This window comes from Sminthopsis crassicaudata, chromosome 3, assembly GCF_048593235.1.
Source record: "Sminthopsis crassicaudata isolate SCR6 chromosome 3, ASM4859323v1, whole genome shotgun sequence".
In the NCBI taxonomy this organism is placed as follows: Eukaryota; Metazoa; Chordata; class Mammalia; order Dasyuromorphia; family Dasyuridae; genus Sminthopsis; species Sminthopsis crassicaudata.
Genome location: NC_133619.1, coordinates 502,082,698 through 502,097,329, shown reverse-complemented (window position 1 = coordinate 502,097,329; position 14,632 = coordinate 502,082,698). Strand labels below are relative to the sequence as shown.

The 14,632-nt window shown below is 42.9% G+C and overlaps 1 protein-coding gene and 1 long non-coding RNA gene across 3 annotated transcripts in view; one reads left to right on the top strand and one right to left on the bottom strand.

Moving 5' to 3' along the window:
- PKNOX2 (PBX/knotted 1 homeobox 2) overlaps nt 1-14,632 on the top strand; it is a 346,585-nt gene that overhangs the window by 113,187 nt on the left and 218,766 nt on the right. The window lies entirely within an intron of this gene.
- LOC141563179 (uncharacterized) lies at nt 8,112-9,115 on the bottom strand. Its single transcript, XR_012488361.1, has 3 exons — nt 9,023-9,115; nt 8,615-8,689; nt 8,112-8,197 (listed from the first exon to the last, which is right to left on the bottom strand). It is a non-coding gene; the product is annotated as an uncharacterized LOC141563179 (long non-coding RNA).

Here is a 14,632-nt window from a genome sequence, read left to right as displayed (position 1 = left end):
GAGAGAGAGACAGAGAGAGAGAGAGAGAGAGAGACAGAGACAGAGAGAGAGACAGAGACATTGTCACCTCAGAAGGCAATCAGGAAGCACTGTGCAAAATGCCATCAAACTGCAGCTTCTCAAAGAGTAAGGACTTTGAGTCCCCTCTCCTCAGTGTGTCCCATGGCATCTGTACCAAGGCATGACAGCCACAGAGTACAACTGACCAGATGTGCCGTGGGCAGCTCTGGCCTGGTAACACAAAATGAGAATAGAGAATATTCCACTAACCATGTTCAAGGCTCCATCCCCCCTAACTTAGCCCTGAGGATGGTCCCAATCTGGCTCCTTCTTGGAGAATTCCCTCCTCAAATTCTAGAGCCTTGTTGTTAACTGAGGCTCTCCCTGTCTCTGATTTTATTTGGAGGCATGCAGTCAGACTCCTGATTCCTTAGGCTGAGATTCTTCAGAGGTGGGCTTCTTCCCCCTCCCCGCCCTTCACACACCCCACAAACCTTGGAGCAGGCAGGGAGATGCTTTCCTCCCAGGTATCTTGCCGTTTTCCTGTTCTCAGCCGCTAAGTCCTGACTTTGGCTTCTATAGGAAATGTAGATTCCTTAGTAATGACCCTCCTTGTAGAGCCAGAGAGAGGGAGGAACTACTGTGACTATTGGTGCCACAGCTCTCTCAATCAAAGCTTTGTGTGGCTTTGGTAGAATGTTAAGAATCAAGAGATAATTAAGTTGCATTTCTGTGCATTGTTTACTGTTGCTCTAAACCAATCGCTATTCCATAGGGGCTAATCTGTATGTTTTTTTTTTTTTTTAAACTTGCATTGCTTGTTTGTACTACATTCTTCATTATGCTTCAGTTACAATTTTAATTTTGCTATTATTAAATCTTCCCCAAAGCTGCATTATTCTGTGCCTCTGAACTGAAATTCCTGATTTGGGGCCTGTTTGCACTTGGGCACGTTCTGTTTGCATCTGGGCTGGTTCACAATTGATTGTTCTTGTTTACAAAAGAATATACATCCAAGCCCAGTATCAGAATTATTTCCTGTCCCTCCCAACCTGTCTGGATACACCTGGACCATAGCTTTCGCCTAACAGGTAAATGTTACATGGTTTACAGCCAGTACAAAGGTCTGAAGTGGGGGTGGGGGGGCTTGGAGCCATGCTGTCCCCTCAAAGATGGGCAAAGAGTAGAGCTTCAGGGAGGAGGCTGGCTTTGTAACATTCAAAATTTCAGGAGCAAAGGGACTTCATCTCTTCTATCCCACCGGCCTTATCCATCAGACAGCCTTTGAGCCTTCTTTTCTTGGCTTTGCTTCTGAGCTCCACTGGCCCTGGGGGGCTTCTGGGGCCTGGCTGCCAGTGTCATTATGGAACTAGCAGAGTGGGGCAGGGAGTTCTGTGTACATTCTAGCAACCAGAGTCTTCACAGTGGGAATTAGTTAACTGTGTAGCAGAGGGCAACTGTACTCTGGGACCCGTCTCCAGCAGGAAAGAGACACCCTGACTTCAGATGCCAAGAACCAGATGCCCACGTAGTGAGCCAGAGTGCTGAGCAGCTCTGGCAGTGCCCGCAGCCTAGCAAGACACTTTCTTCCATTTCTCTTACTCCAGCTCACTCCCTGCCTCTTCCTCCTGGAGTTTCCCCAGCTTTGTCTCCTTTTGTCACTCTGGTCCCCCCAAGCCACCACGCACATACTAAAACCATAACTTTTTTTTTTCCTTTCCCATTATCTCTAACCCATATACTCCGGGAAGTTTAATTTGTTCTCGGTAGTAATCACCATTAACTAGAAATTGTCTTTCTCTGTGTAAACACGTCATTAGTGAAGCTGGTTTTCTGCAGGGTCCAGATTTCATTTTTATTAAAATGAAACACTTTCAGGCGCCTCACTGTGTCCAAGGAAGGAGAGGATCATTTTAACCCATTGGGTTGGCCACAGATAATTGGGCTGGCATTTGATTGGACGATTAGGGAAATATCCTCTTTGCATGCAGTATAATTTGCATTTTTTTCCCACTTATATGAAGCTAAGTCATGCTTTCGTACACAGGCAGTTTTAATGAGCATTATAAATCCTAATGAATATATTTTCATGTTCATTTTATTGGCTTGTTTTTATTACTGGAGGTTTGAAAAACAGGGCCAGGGAGGGAGCTGCAGATGAAATGGCAGGGGAGACAGGCTTTGTGACAGCTTCTCCCCTGCTTGCTCCCATCAGGCCCCAGTGGGATGGGGGGCTTGGGACTGGGCGGGGTGGAGGAGAGAGAGGGGCAGCTAAATTGTCTCAGGGATTTTGACCCTGATCAAGGGCAGGGAGAGACTCCTGGAGGTGCAGAGGCTGCTTCTCTCCCTTTAAAAATTCAGTGGGAATCCTTGATCTAGCCTGGTCTTGGATTTAGTCCCCTTTCCACAATAGCATATGAATATGGTGTTATTCAGCATTGCTGCCTGGGACGTGTGTTGGTAATGGTGGTGAGGTATTATTATAGTTCATAGAAAGGTATTATGACTTTTGTCTGCATAGCACTAATTTTCAAAGAATGCAAACACAAATCAAACTGCAGTGGCAGAAATTACTTCTTGATGGTTCAAAAAGTGCTTAGGATTTTTTTCTGGGCTTTGGGAATCATCATTATGAGTGTCAGTGGTCATTGTCCCTCAGTGGCAGTTAATAAAGTTCTGGTTTTCTACAAAATTGTGGGGCGTTGGAACAGGTGGTGAGATTAGGTAATCTCTGACATTGCTTTCTACCTCCACTATTCTATGACTTCATGACTATTATATAACACTGGATGGACTAATTTTTTTCTGTATTGATTTCTTTTTGTGAGCTCTTATCTTTTTTAAAATTAAAGCTTTTTATTTTCAAAACATGCATGGATAATACTTCAGCATTAAACCTTGCAAAACTTTGTGTTCCAATGCCCCCCTCCCCTAGATGGCAAGTAGAATATTAAGTTTTAATGACATGGTCCATCTTTCCTGTGAACTTAGGGCCTCCACTTTTTATCCTCATTTTTGACAGAGGTGTATCTGTTTGTTGGTCTTCATGGTTAGATGGGAATTTAGATTCAGAGAACTTTATTTGAATCCTGATTCTGCTTCTACCACTGTGACCTTAAGTTATTTTACTTCTTCAAGCCTCAGTTTTCTCATCTGTAAAATAAGGAGGTTGGACGAGATGAAAAGGGAAGGGCCATCTTTGCACATCTTAAAGTGTTATATAATTGCTAGCTGTTGTTATTTTGTAAATTATTTTGTAGAGCAGAAAGTAGAAATTTCTATCTCATTTTCTGTAGAAGTGCTTCTGAATCCTGGTTGTTTTATATAACCTTTGTGACTTAGGTCAAAATATTTCACTTCTCTGGGAATTATAGAAATTTAGAGTGTTGAAAGGGGATCCAACGCATCCTCAGAAGGCATCCTTAGGGGCAGCTAGGTGCCTCAGTGAATAGAGCACCAAAGAGTTCAAATCCAAACTCAGACATTTAACTAGCTGTGTGATCTTGGGCAAGTCTCCTGATTTCTCTTCCTTCTCCCCTCTCATCCCCCCATTCCTCATGGAATCTTTACTATAACTTAAGTAGCCAATCAGCCACTGCTTGAAGACCCTCACTGAGGGGGAAAGCCACTCTCTCTTAAGGAGAGACATTCTTCTCAAGCAGACCAGTGTTAATTATTGGGAAGCTGGTAGTTTTTTGTTGTTTTAGTTTTGTTTTTACCATGCATACATTTGTAAAATTTCTATTTCTGGTTCTGCTCTCATAGGCTAAAGAGAGTTAAATTTAATTTCCCCTTCTGCAGGAGGACTTTTCCAATATTTAAAGAAAGATATCATATTCCCAACAAGTTTTCATTTCTCCAGGCTAAACATCCACATTTCCTTTAAAAGGTCTTCATCACTATCATGGTTGTCTCTCTCCTCCTCTGAATGTTCTCCAGATTATATTTATATCTTTCTCAACTGTGGCACCTAGAACTGAACACAGTACTTTAGATGTGATTTAGCTAGGGGAAAGTACAGAAGTACTGGTACGTCCTTATTCCTGAAAACAGTGATATTCATTTTTCATTCCCTACCTCCTCCCTCTCTCTCTCTTTTTCTCCCCCTCTCTCTCCCTCTCTCTCCTCTTTTTTTCCAATTTAAAAAAAATGTATTTAAAGTTTTGCATTTCAAATTTTCCTGAAATGGTAAGCAATCAAATATAGATTATGCATGCATTTACATGTAAGACCTTTCCATATTAGTCATTTTGTACAAGAAGATTCTAATTAAAGAAAAAATAAGTGAAAAATAGCATGCTTTACTCTGTATTTAAACATCATCAGTTCTTTCTCTGGAGGTGGATATTACACTTCATCATTTGTCCTTTGGGATTGCCTTGGATCATTGTATTGCTAAGAAAATTAAGTCATTCACAGTTCTTCATTGAACAATATTGCAGTTACTATGCTCGATGTTCTCCTGATTCTGTTTCCTTCACTATGCATCAGTTCATGAAAGTCTTTCCAGGTTTTTCTGAAACCATCCACTTGTCATGTCTTCATAATACATTTTACTACAACCATATACCACAGCTTGTTTAGCCATTCCCTAACTGATGGGTCTCCCTTTGATTTCCAATTCTTAGTCACCACAGAAAGGAGCTGTGCTTTTCTTAATGCATTCAAGATTCACTTTGCCTTTGTTTGTCTGCTACATCACATTACTGAGTCCTTGAGCTTACAGTTCACTAAAACCCTCAGATCAATTCCTGTTCTCTAATCATACCTTTCCTAATTTGTTCCTATATTTATTCTTTTGGTTCTATTTATTTTATTCTGTATCAGTTCATAAAATTTTCTTACGTTTCTCTGACTCCCTTTTTCTTCTTTTAAAAATTATAATTTTTGATTGACCGAACATATGCATGGGTAATTTTTTACAACATTATCACTTGCACTCATTTCTGTTCCAACTTTTCCTTCCCTCCCCTAGATAGCAAGCAGTCTTATACATGTCAAATATGTTATAATATATCCTATATACAATATATGTGTGCAGAACCATACAGTTCTCTTGTTGCACAAGAAGAATTGGATTCAGAAGGTAAAAACAACCTGGGAAGAAAAACAAAAATCCAAACATTTTACACTCATTTCCCCGTGTTCCTTCTCTGGATGTAGCTGATTCTGTCCATCATTGATCAATTGGAACTGAATTAGATCTTCTCTGTGTTGAAGATATCCACTTCCATCAGAATACATCCTCATACAGTATCGTTGTTATAAGTGTATAATGATCTCCTGGTCCTGCTCATTTCACTCAGCATCAGTTCATGTAAGTCTCTCCAAGCCTCTCTGTATTCATCTTGCTGATCTGACTCCCTTTTTCAACATTTCTTTCTTCATAAGATAATACATTACACTTACCCCAATTTGTTTATTTTTTTCCCAGCCATCCCCTGTTTGACAACCACTCTATTTTCCATTTCTTAGGGACCACAAACAGTTGTGCTATGAATACTTTGGTACATATTAGACCTTTGTTTGTCTTTGACCTTCTTGGTGTATATGCCCAGGAGTGGGATTGCAAGACCAAAAGATAAATAAAATTTATTTATTCTTTTTGCATAATTTCCAATTGATATCCAAGATTGTTGGGCAAATATATAGCTTCATTAAGAGTATAATAGTATATACTGGTATGTCTGCTTTCCCAAATGGATTCTTCTTTGTTTCTTTGATGACTTGAAACCATAATTGTTTTAATTCTATTCCTTTACTATTAATGTTTTGAAGATTGTTTATAGTTTGTAAAGCCTTTATACCTCTACTCATCTGAGAATATGGTGTTCCTGTCTCCAAAGTAGAATATTCTTTGTGGTGGGAAAAGTCTCACTTTTGTATGCCAGCTGCCTAGCACTTAATATTTGTTGAGTGATTGATTGATCCTCATTATTTTCCACCTTCCCAGATTTATCCAGTGTTCTAGTCTACATTTTGGAGCCTGACCCTGACATTCATTATTTTATCTATCCTTCCCAGTTTGATAAGCATGCCATCTTTGTCTTTATCTACATTATTATAAAAGCAATGGTTCAAAGACAAGCACAGATCCTCATTTTCCTCACCTAAAAAAATTTGGAAATTAACCTCGATCAAGATGTCTTAACCTGAGATCTATCACTTTTTTAAAAAAATCTTAATAAGCATATTTCAATGTAATTTGTTTCCTTTGCAATACCATGTGTTTTACTTTATGCAATTAAAAGCATTATTCTGAAAAGGGGTCCATTTGACTTCATCAGATTACTAAAGGGATCCATGACACAAAGAAAGGTTAAGAGATGCCTGAAGTCCCTTCTAGTCCTCAAACCTATCATCCTTCTTTTTCTAGACAGTTTAATCTAAGGCTGACCTATCATGTTCCTGTATCCACTTCCTCCCCTGCCCCCCAGTGGTCATTTAAAGGGTATTCTTGAGACCAGGCTCCTTTTCTCACCCTCTTGGGGGGAGGGGCCATAATGACCTCTTCCTTGGATCTAGGAACCAACATTTTGTAGCCTGACCCATCTTTTGGGGGGAGCTGACTCCAGTGCCAGGTTAATCTCTGAAGTGATTTTTTTTTTTTTTTAACAACATCTTCTCGGCTGACTTTCCTTTCCATTCCATTTTAATACAGGGTTGTACATGTTTATGTTAGTCTGTTTAAAGTAATTCCTCTTTTCTGCCTTCCTTACTGTCCAACTACAAAATGACAAAACAGTTTCTTGGGGTAGTTTTCCTCTCTGATTAGGAATTAATTGTATGGATTGTTGTAACATTTGCAATATTCCAAACCACCACCTCTTCCAACAACAGGTTAATAAACCATCCTTTGGTATACAAGGCAAGTTTAGTTTGGACCCTGATGTAGGAAATGAGCCTGTTAATACAACAAATGTTTATATCTGTGTACATGTATATGTGCGCATATATGTATATGTGTGTGTTCATATATATGTGTACATATATACATATATAAAATCTCCAGCAAGGTTGCAGAAAATAAAAATATTTTAGAACACAGTCCTTGGCCTTAAGCAGCTTACAATCTCAATGAAAAATAAGATTTTCCAACATGAAACCGAAAAATAACAGTTCAGTGAATGGAATGATGGGTTTAGGGTTAGGAGGATCTTGATTCAAATATCCCCTGATATGTAACCTTCACCAAATCACTTATATTTTTGAGTACCTGTATCCTCATCTGAAAAACAGGGATCAAAACAACTGTAATACTCATCTTGCTGGGCTTTTGTAATACTCAATTTAGATAATGTACATAAAACCTCTGTCTTCCTTAAAAGTGCTTTGTAATGTCAATTTTATTATGGAACCCTATGAGATTTATTGCCAAAGTGTGGCCAAGGACTATAAATTTGCATTCATGTCTTATCTCTCACTTTGGGATGTAGTTTGGAGAGGAAAATGGCATCGCTACCTGCCTCTTCAAAATAAGATGAGGTGGGGGCCACTCCTAGCATTTTAATTTCTGTTGTTGTTCTGATGTGGAGACTGTGATTCTGTGGCATCTGACTGGTCTCCTAAAATCAGTTCTTGTCCCTCACCAGCAAGCAGCCGATTGTCAGTCTAGCTGTTCTGTTAGGAGTGGGAGTGGCCACAGTTCTGTCCCCATCCTTCAGTACTTAATTTTTCTCTCTTTGATTCATGGGAGTTTGTCCTGTCTCCCCAGTGAGACTGTGAGCATCTTGAGGGGAGGTACCTTGTCTCATCCTTCTGGCTTCTGCACCACTAAGCACTTAGATGTTGGCTGATTGATCGGCTGACGAGGATATCCCAAAGCCATCCAATGTTGATTTCCTCTCACCTAATTTCAAGGCTAAGTGTCCATAAATTACCCACCTGTATTGTGCGGAGGAGGGGAGGGAGGGGGAGCGAGAGGAGCAGCCCTACAACTCTAATATTGTCCTTGTCGGCACTGAGAGCACAATATAAATAACTCACCTGAGATACCCAATTTTTATTAAAAAGGTGGTAAGTGCAAAAGCAATCTGCCGGCCCATTGCAGAGCCAGATCTTCAATTATTGAGTGTAATGATGTTGGCACATTCCCGAGCTGTCTCCCAGTCCTGGTGTCTGTGGAGCGCGGCCTTCATAAGGGAACAACTTCCCAACAGCTTGAAAGGACAGGAGGATGCAAAGCAGCCGCCAATGCCTGCAACCAAACATTTTTGGGTGACTGGAGGGAAAGTGTATTAAAAAGAGTGTTAATTAACTGTAAGCGGTGGGATGGGCATGCTGCGGGGGGGAGGGGGGATGTGTGACAGTGTGCTCACAAGATACTTCAGATTTTGACCCAGTTTTCTGTAGGGAAAGCTGGGGGCTGGGCAGAGCTGGGCATGAAGAATAGGGTGCCAGGAGAAGAGGAAACTGGAAGCGTGAGGTCCATTCCTAACGTCTCCTTCTTTGATTAAAGTTCTACCTGGGCAGGCCGGAGGGATGACCTTGGAGGCTATGAGGATGAATGGAGGGAGGACGGACTGTACAGGAGGGATGAATAAGAGGCTAGAGTTCTGGCCGATGCTGATGGATGACTGGTACAGGCTCAGCTTCCATGCGAAAGTTATCTCACCTTTCCTTGCCTTGGGGTGTTTATTTAGTATCCCCGCTCAGATTAGCCTGGCCAGAGCCCGGCAGTTTCACATTGCTATGGGGAGGAAGGTTGACTGTGTTTGTTTTAGAGGCCACTTGGGAAACTCAAGGCATTATGGGATGGCAGAAGATGCCTCCCTGAAACCAATTTTAATATCCGTCCTCTCCCCTCCCCCATCCGCTACAGATACCACCCTCCCACAATTTTCTCCTCAAACTCCTGCTTATTTGAGAAGGGTTGGGGAAAGAAGCAGCCTGTGCCATTCAATGCCCTTTATTCTTGACATTTCATTTTCTCTTGCCTCCCTTTCTCCACCTTTCTCTGCCTCTGACTTTCTCTCTCATTTTCTCTCTGCTTCCTTCCAACCTTCCTTTCCCTCCTTCCTACCTGTCTTTCTCTTGGGAGTTCTCTAGCTCTTTCTATAAGTCTCCACCTTCAGATTCCTCTTGCCCTTTTATCTCCACCGCTCTAAGAGGATGGATGGTACTGGTTAAACACACTTGTCTGGGGAAAGCTGTATGTCCTTGTAATGGCTGTCGGTTCAGGTGGACGTCGGACTGCTCGAAGCAGCACTGGCTCGGAACGGGCTGACCCGAGTTTTATTTCATCATTCACCTCTCTCAGCCTCAGTTTCTTCATCTATAAAGCGAAGAAATTGGATTAGATGAACTCTGAGAAGCCTTGCAGTCCTAAAATCTGTGATTCATGGTACTTGAGAAATAGAACGCCAGAGGTCTCAGAGGAAATCCTAACTTTGGAGCAAAACTGTCTATCTGTCCAGAGCTTCTCTTCTCTGTGTCAGAGGAGGGAAGGGTGTGTGGGAGTCGGGGCGGGTGGAACCGGGGAAGGAATGGTGGGGGGAGGCCAAAGGGACCGGTTTAGTCAAGCAGCAGGGATTGCTGGCTGCGGCTCCAGCCCCCACTTATGTCGTAACAGCTGCAGTCCAGCTGCTGGCATCCCTGCTGGGGGAGCGTGCTAAACCTCTCCGGGGTCAGAGCTGTGGTATGTCGGTTTCCATAGCAACCAGCCAACGGGCCACTTTCTCAGAACAATTCCCCTACTCAGCCGGGTTCTGGAGTTAGCTCAGCCCAAGGGCATGTGGCTAAGAAGTAAGGCAGGAGGGGAGGAGGCTGCCTGAGGGCGAGGAGGGGGGCTGTGGAGAGTGGCTATCTCTCCTCTTGTCTCCTCTTGTCCTAACCCTGAGGTCTCCGTCTGTTTGAACTTCGGCAAACTCACAGGGAGGCCGAGAGCTGTAGACTCTCTTCCTGTCCTGGCACTCTTTTCCTATCTCCATCCTTCCAGACCTCCCATCCTCTTCCCATCCTGTCACCCTCTCAGGCCTGGCCTGGAAGGAGATTTGGCTCTGTGGACAACAGCTGTCTTGGCAGGACTCAGAGACAAGGAGCTGGGAGGCAAGGCCCCCGGAGGAGTTCGGAATGCCATCCTCTCTTTTTCATCTCTGCATTACCCCCCCTAACCTTCCATGCCACCTGGAGCTCCAGAGACCTCACTCCCCAGCCCATCACTTCCCGTGCTCTGTGTGTGTGTCTGTGTGTGTGTGTGTGTGTGTGTGTGTGTGTGTGTGTGTGTACTGTATATGGAAAAGAAGGGAATGAAATTTGTTCCAGGAGAGGCCCTGGCCTAGACACAATAGCCTCTTCCTAAAGATGCTTAGAAGACGAGGATTTCTTAATAACTTGCTTTCAGGATGCTGAAAAATGACATACCTCACAGAAAGAGGTAGGGTATAGCAAAGACTGGGAACTTTTTTTTTCAGCTCAGACCTTCTTTTTCCAGCATAAAATGCTTAGTCCCTAAATTCTGGAATCAGAAAACTCATATAAGACCCTTTGTTTTATCCATTCTACTGACATTGATCACATACTGGTTCCTGAAACCTGTTCTTCCCGTCTTGCCTCTATTACCACTACATTCACTGTCTCTGTCTCTCTCTCTCTTTCTCTTTCTCATTCTCTCTTTCTCTCCCCCTTCCCCCCCATCTGGCCAGAGGAGGGAAGAACAGCAGCCACGTGGCTGAATAATGTAATACTTTATATGAGTCCCAAAGGTGCTACAATGGATTGAGCAGAAAGACCTAAATTCAAATCTAGCCTCAAACATTTAGCCAGCTGTGTGACTCTGGCCAAGTAACATAACCTCTGTCTTAGTTCCTCAGTTGTAAAGTGCTTAGCAGAATGCTATATATAGTGGAATGTAATAGATATTCAATAAATGTTTTCCTTCCTTCCTTCCTTCCTTCCTTCCTTCCTTCCTTCCTTCCTTCCTTCCTTCCTTCCTTCCTTCCTTCCTTCCTTCCTTCCTTCTTGTAGAGAAGCTCTGGACAGTAAGGTCTTTTGCTTATCCTAGGTATATTAAAAGGGGAGGGAGGAGGAATCTATCAACTTAGTCCCTTCAGAATGTAAATCTTCTATGGATAACTAAGGCTATCTATCAATGAATAATCCTGCTCATTCACAGACTGGGACAATTTACTCTCTAGTCACTGGGCAGAACATTGTGAGGTTCCTAGCAGTCACTGCTTTAACCTCTACTTTGGAAAAAATTTAGAAAGGGTAACATCCCAAAGAGGCCCTTGGAAAATAACCCTCATATTTGTAGGACACCTTTAACTTTTCAGAGGGTTTTCCCCTGTATCACCTCATAAAATCTTTATAACAGTCCTTTTAAAGTGGCCAGATCAATTGTCTCATTTGATAGATGAAAAACCTAAGGCACAGAGATGAAATGTCTTACACTGTGCCACCCAGGTAGTTATTTGGAATGGAGCTAGAAACCAGGTCTTCAGAATCGGAGTCTTTTGCACATTCTTCTGAAGTGCCATGTGGCCTCTCAGGAGGAGTCTTCAGATGCACAATGTACTTCCCTTTGGAGGGAGTTGAGCTCAGATGATTTTCTTCTATACTGGTCCCTTTGCCTTCCCCTTCCCTTCCTCAAGGAAGTTGTTTTTCTTATGGGTCAACAAGAGGGAGAGAACTCTTCTGGGGATCACTCAGTTTTTTGTTTGTTTGTTATTTTATTTTTTGCAGTAAACACCTTCATTGGAGATTCTCCATTTTATGACTCTCTGCTTAAAAAAACAAGCACATTTTGATTATGTTCTTCCCCTTCCTTGTCAATACTGAACCAAACAGACTGTGATCCAAGCTTCTGATTGTTAGTCTTTTTTTTCTTTTCTTTTTTTTTTTTTTTTTTAAAGAGTCCTGACTCCAGGCACACCCAGCCAATTCAGAAAAGGCCCTTTCCTATCCCCTTTGCTTTTGTCCAAAGAACAAAGCTACTTAGTGGCTTCTGGGTCTGCAGGACAGCAAGTGGCTCACCATTTCCTCCCCCACATGCTTCCCAAACGCCACTCTAGGTTCTTGAGGCATGGTCATAGGGAAGTAGAGGAAGTCATTATGCTTCACATCCTTGCACTGGTTTTCTTAGGGGAAATAAGAGAAGGCAAAGAGAAAATAACTGATGTTAGGATCCTATACAAAGGGATTAGCAGTTGTTCCTTTTAGGTTTTGCAAATAACTTGAGTTTTTTAAAAGAAAGGCTATTCAAAGTATTATCACTATTACTTCTATCATCATAATCATCTGCCTCAGGGGCTCATTTCTTAACTCTTCTCTCACACTAATTTGTGTCCTCATTTTGGCATGAGTAAGTCACTTCTTACTTATCTTTGACCCTTGAACATCTCCTTATTTGCTCAACCAGGTGAGGTAGCTAATGGGAAAAATACCACTGATGGGGCAGGCTTATTTGGTGGAGTTGTAATTGTTTTTTAGTTAAAAGATTTCTTTTAGATGACCTTTTAACTCTGTGTGGGGATGTGTATGTTTGCCCGACAGAAAAAAGTCCAGGTGTGCTGGTCCAGAAAGCTGAAGTTGTCATTTTTGAGTATGGCCACTTGTATTGCTTTCTGTTGCTGACTGGGGGGGGGGGGGGGGGAGGGCTCTTGGATTTTTCTGTAGGAAACTTTCATTTATGCCTGAGGGAGGCACCTCCGACGAACTGTGCTCTCTGGACATAAGGGAGATAATATTTCTAACTCTGCTCTTATTTTAAAAGCTAGATTGGCTTCAGCAGATACTTGACAATAACACTCCCACGTTCGCCCCCCCAATAAAACTCTCACCAAAAATATTAAAGAAAACCAACCCACACACATGCACTCAAGCCAAGCACCTCTCCGAGCCAAACTGATAGCTCAAATCCCTACCCTGGATGATTTCCTGTTTAGCATTTCAGAAACACCCTGTTTCTCTCAGTCTCTCTGTTTCTCTGTCTCTCTGTCTCAATCTCTGTTTCTCTCTCTCCCTCCCTCTTCCTCTCCCCTCCGTTTTCTTTTTTCTGTCTCTGTCCGTCTCTCTGTCCCTCCCCTCTCTCTCTCTTTCTGTCTCCCTCTCTGTCTCTCCCTCCCTTCCCCCTCCCCCCTCTGTGTTTGAGAATGAGTGCACCCACATGCATCCATAAACTGCTGGCTTGTACTCCCTTTGTGGCTCAGTGTTGGTGTGGGCAGGAGGGGGCTGTGACGGGGGAGGGAATTGTCTGAGCAGAGGCCTGATTAGAGTGAGGAACTAATCAGCACTGTGTTTATGAAGGTGTTTTGTACAAGAATTTGTGGTAAAGTGATTGAGGGTGGGGTTGGAAGGGGGAGCACAGGCAAGAGCCAGAGGAAAAAGAATATCCTGCTATTCTCAGACAATTAAAAGCACAGGGGGACAAAGAGGTTTGGGAGGGGCCGGGCAATTTTGCTAACTGCCCTTCAGAGGATCGCACCATTCCTTAGCTGACTTGAGTGACTGCTGCCCCAGGACACCGAGGGCTGGCCAAAGCTGAGGAAAGAGCTCGGACCCCAGCCCCACAGCTCTGAACTAGATGTACCACTGGAACACATTCCGAATCTGGCTGGCCATGCAGAGTATTCTAACAGAAATTAGGTAGTGGAGCTAAAAGTGGAGCTTCACTCAGTTCTGCCCTGCAGTCTCTTCCATTTACGTCTGACTTGGTTGGGACTCTGTTGCAGGGGAGTGTGTTAGGGTGTTTTGAGGTGTCAGCTGTGGGAACAGAGCTGGCTTGGCTGGAATAGTTTGTGCGGGCCAACTCAGATGCATCAGGGGGGTGAGTTCATGTGGAAGGAGCATCTGAAGTCATTTGTGTGTTACTGTGCCCATTCTCTCTGTCAGGAATTGTTATTCCTAAAGATAATTGTAAGTTATAGTTCTCCTCTAGTCTCCAATCCCATTCCCATAAAATTGAGGGAGGAAATGGCCGGGTTTACCCATTTTTTACTTAGAACTCAAGCCCCTGAATGGCAGACACCCTGACCTGTGGGTGACTGAGATCTCTAGAGTTTGGGAAGCCATCAGCACTACACTGCCCAGAGCTACAGCATGTCTGCTCAATGAACGCTGCATTTTAAGCTCCTGGAGTAGCTGCTCTGCTTCTGGGGACTCTCCTGCCCTTGCCAGGGACAGGGTGAGAGCAGCCAGGAAGTGGCTTTGGTATTCTCAGTCACCTTGGCACTAGTGTGAGGGCTGCAGCAGGGGAAGCTGGCTCCAGGGAGCTGTCCTCTCCTTGTGCAACTCACAGTGTTCCTGGGACGTGTTACCCTGCGGTGGCAAAGGAGGATGAAAGGAATGGGGATTCTTGTAAATTTTTAATCTGAAAAATAAAGAAAGTGTGAATAAGAATTAATGCAGTTATTAAATATTTAAACTTTCTGTAGTCACTTTCATTTTTAACATATTCCATTCTCAAAAGCTCTGGCAACAAGGCTCATTGAAGATTTGTTCATGAGATGTCCCTGTCCATCCCCCCACCTTGACCCAAAGTGAGACTGCAGGTATTCATCATCCTGATGGAAATGTTCATTATTTCTTCTACAGCAACAATCTGAGCCCTCTCTTTATATTTATGCTTTCTCTATATGACAGTATAAATAATTGATGCTATTATAAACACATCCTATGCAAAATATTTATTAGA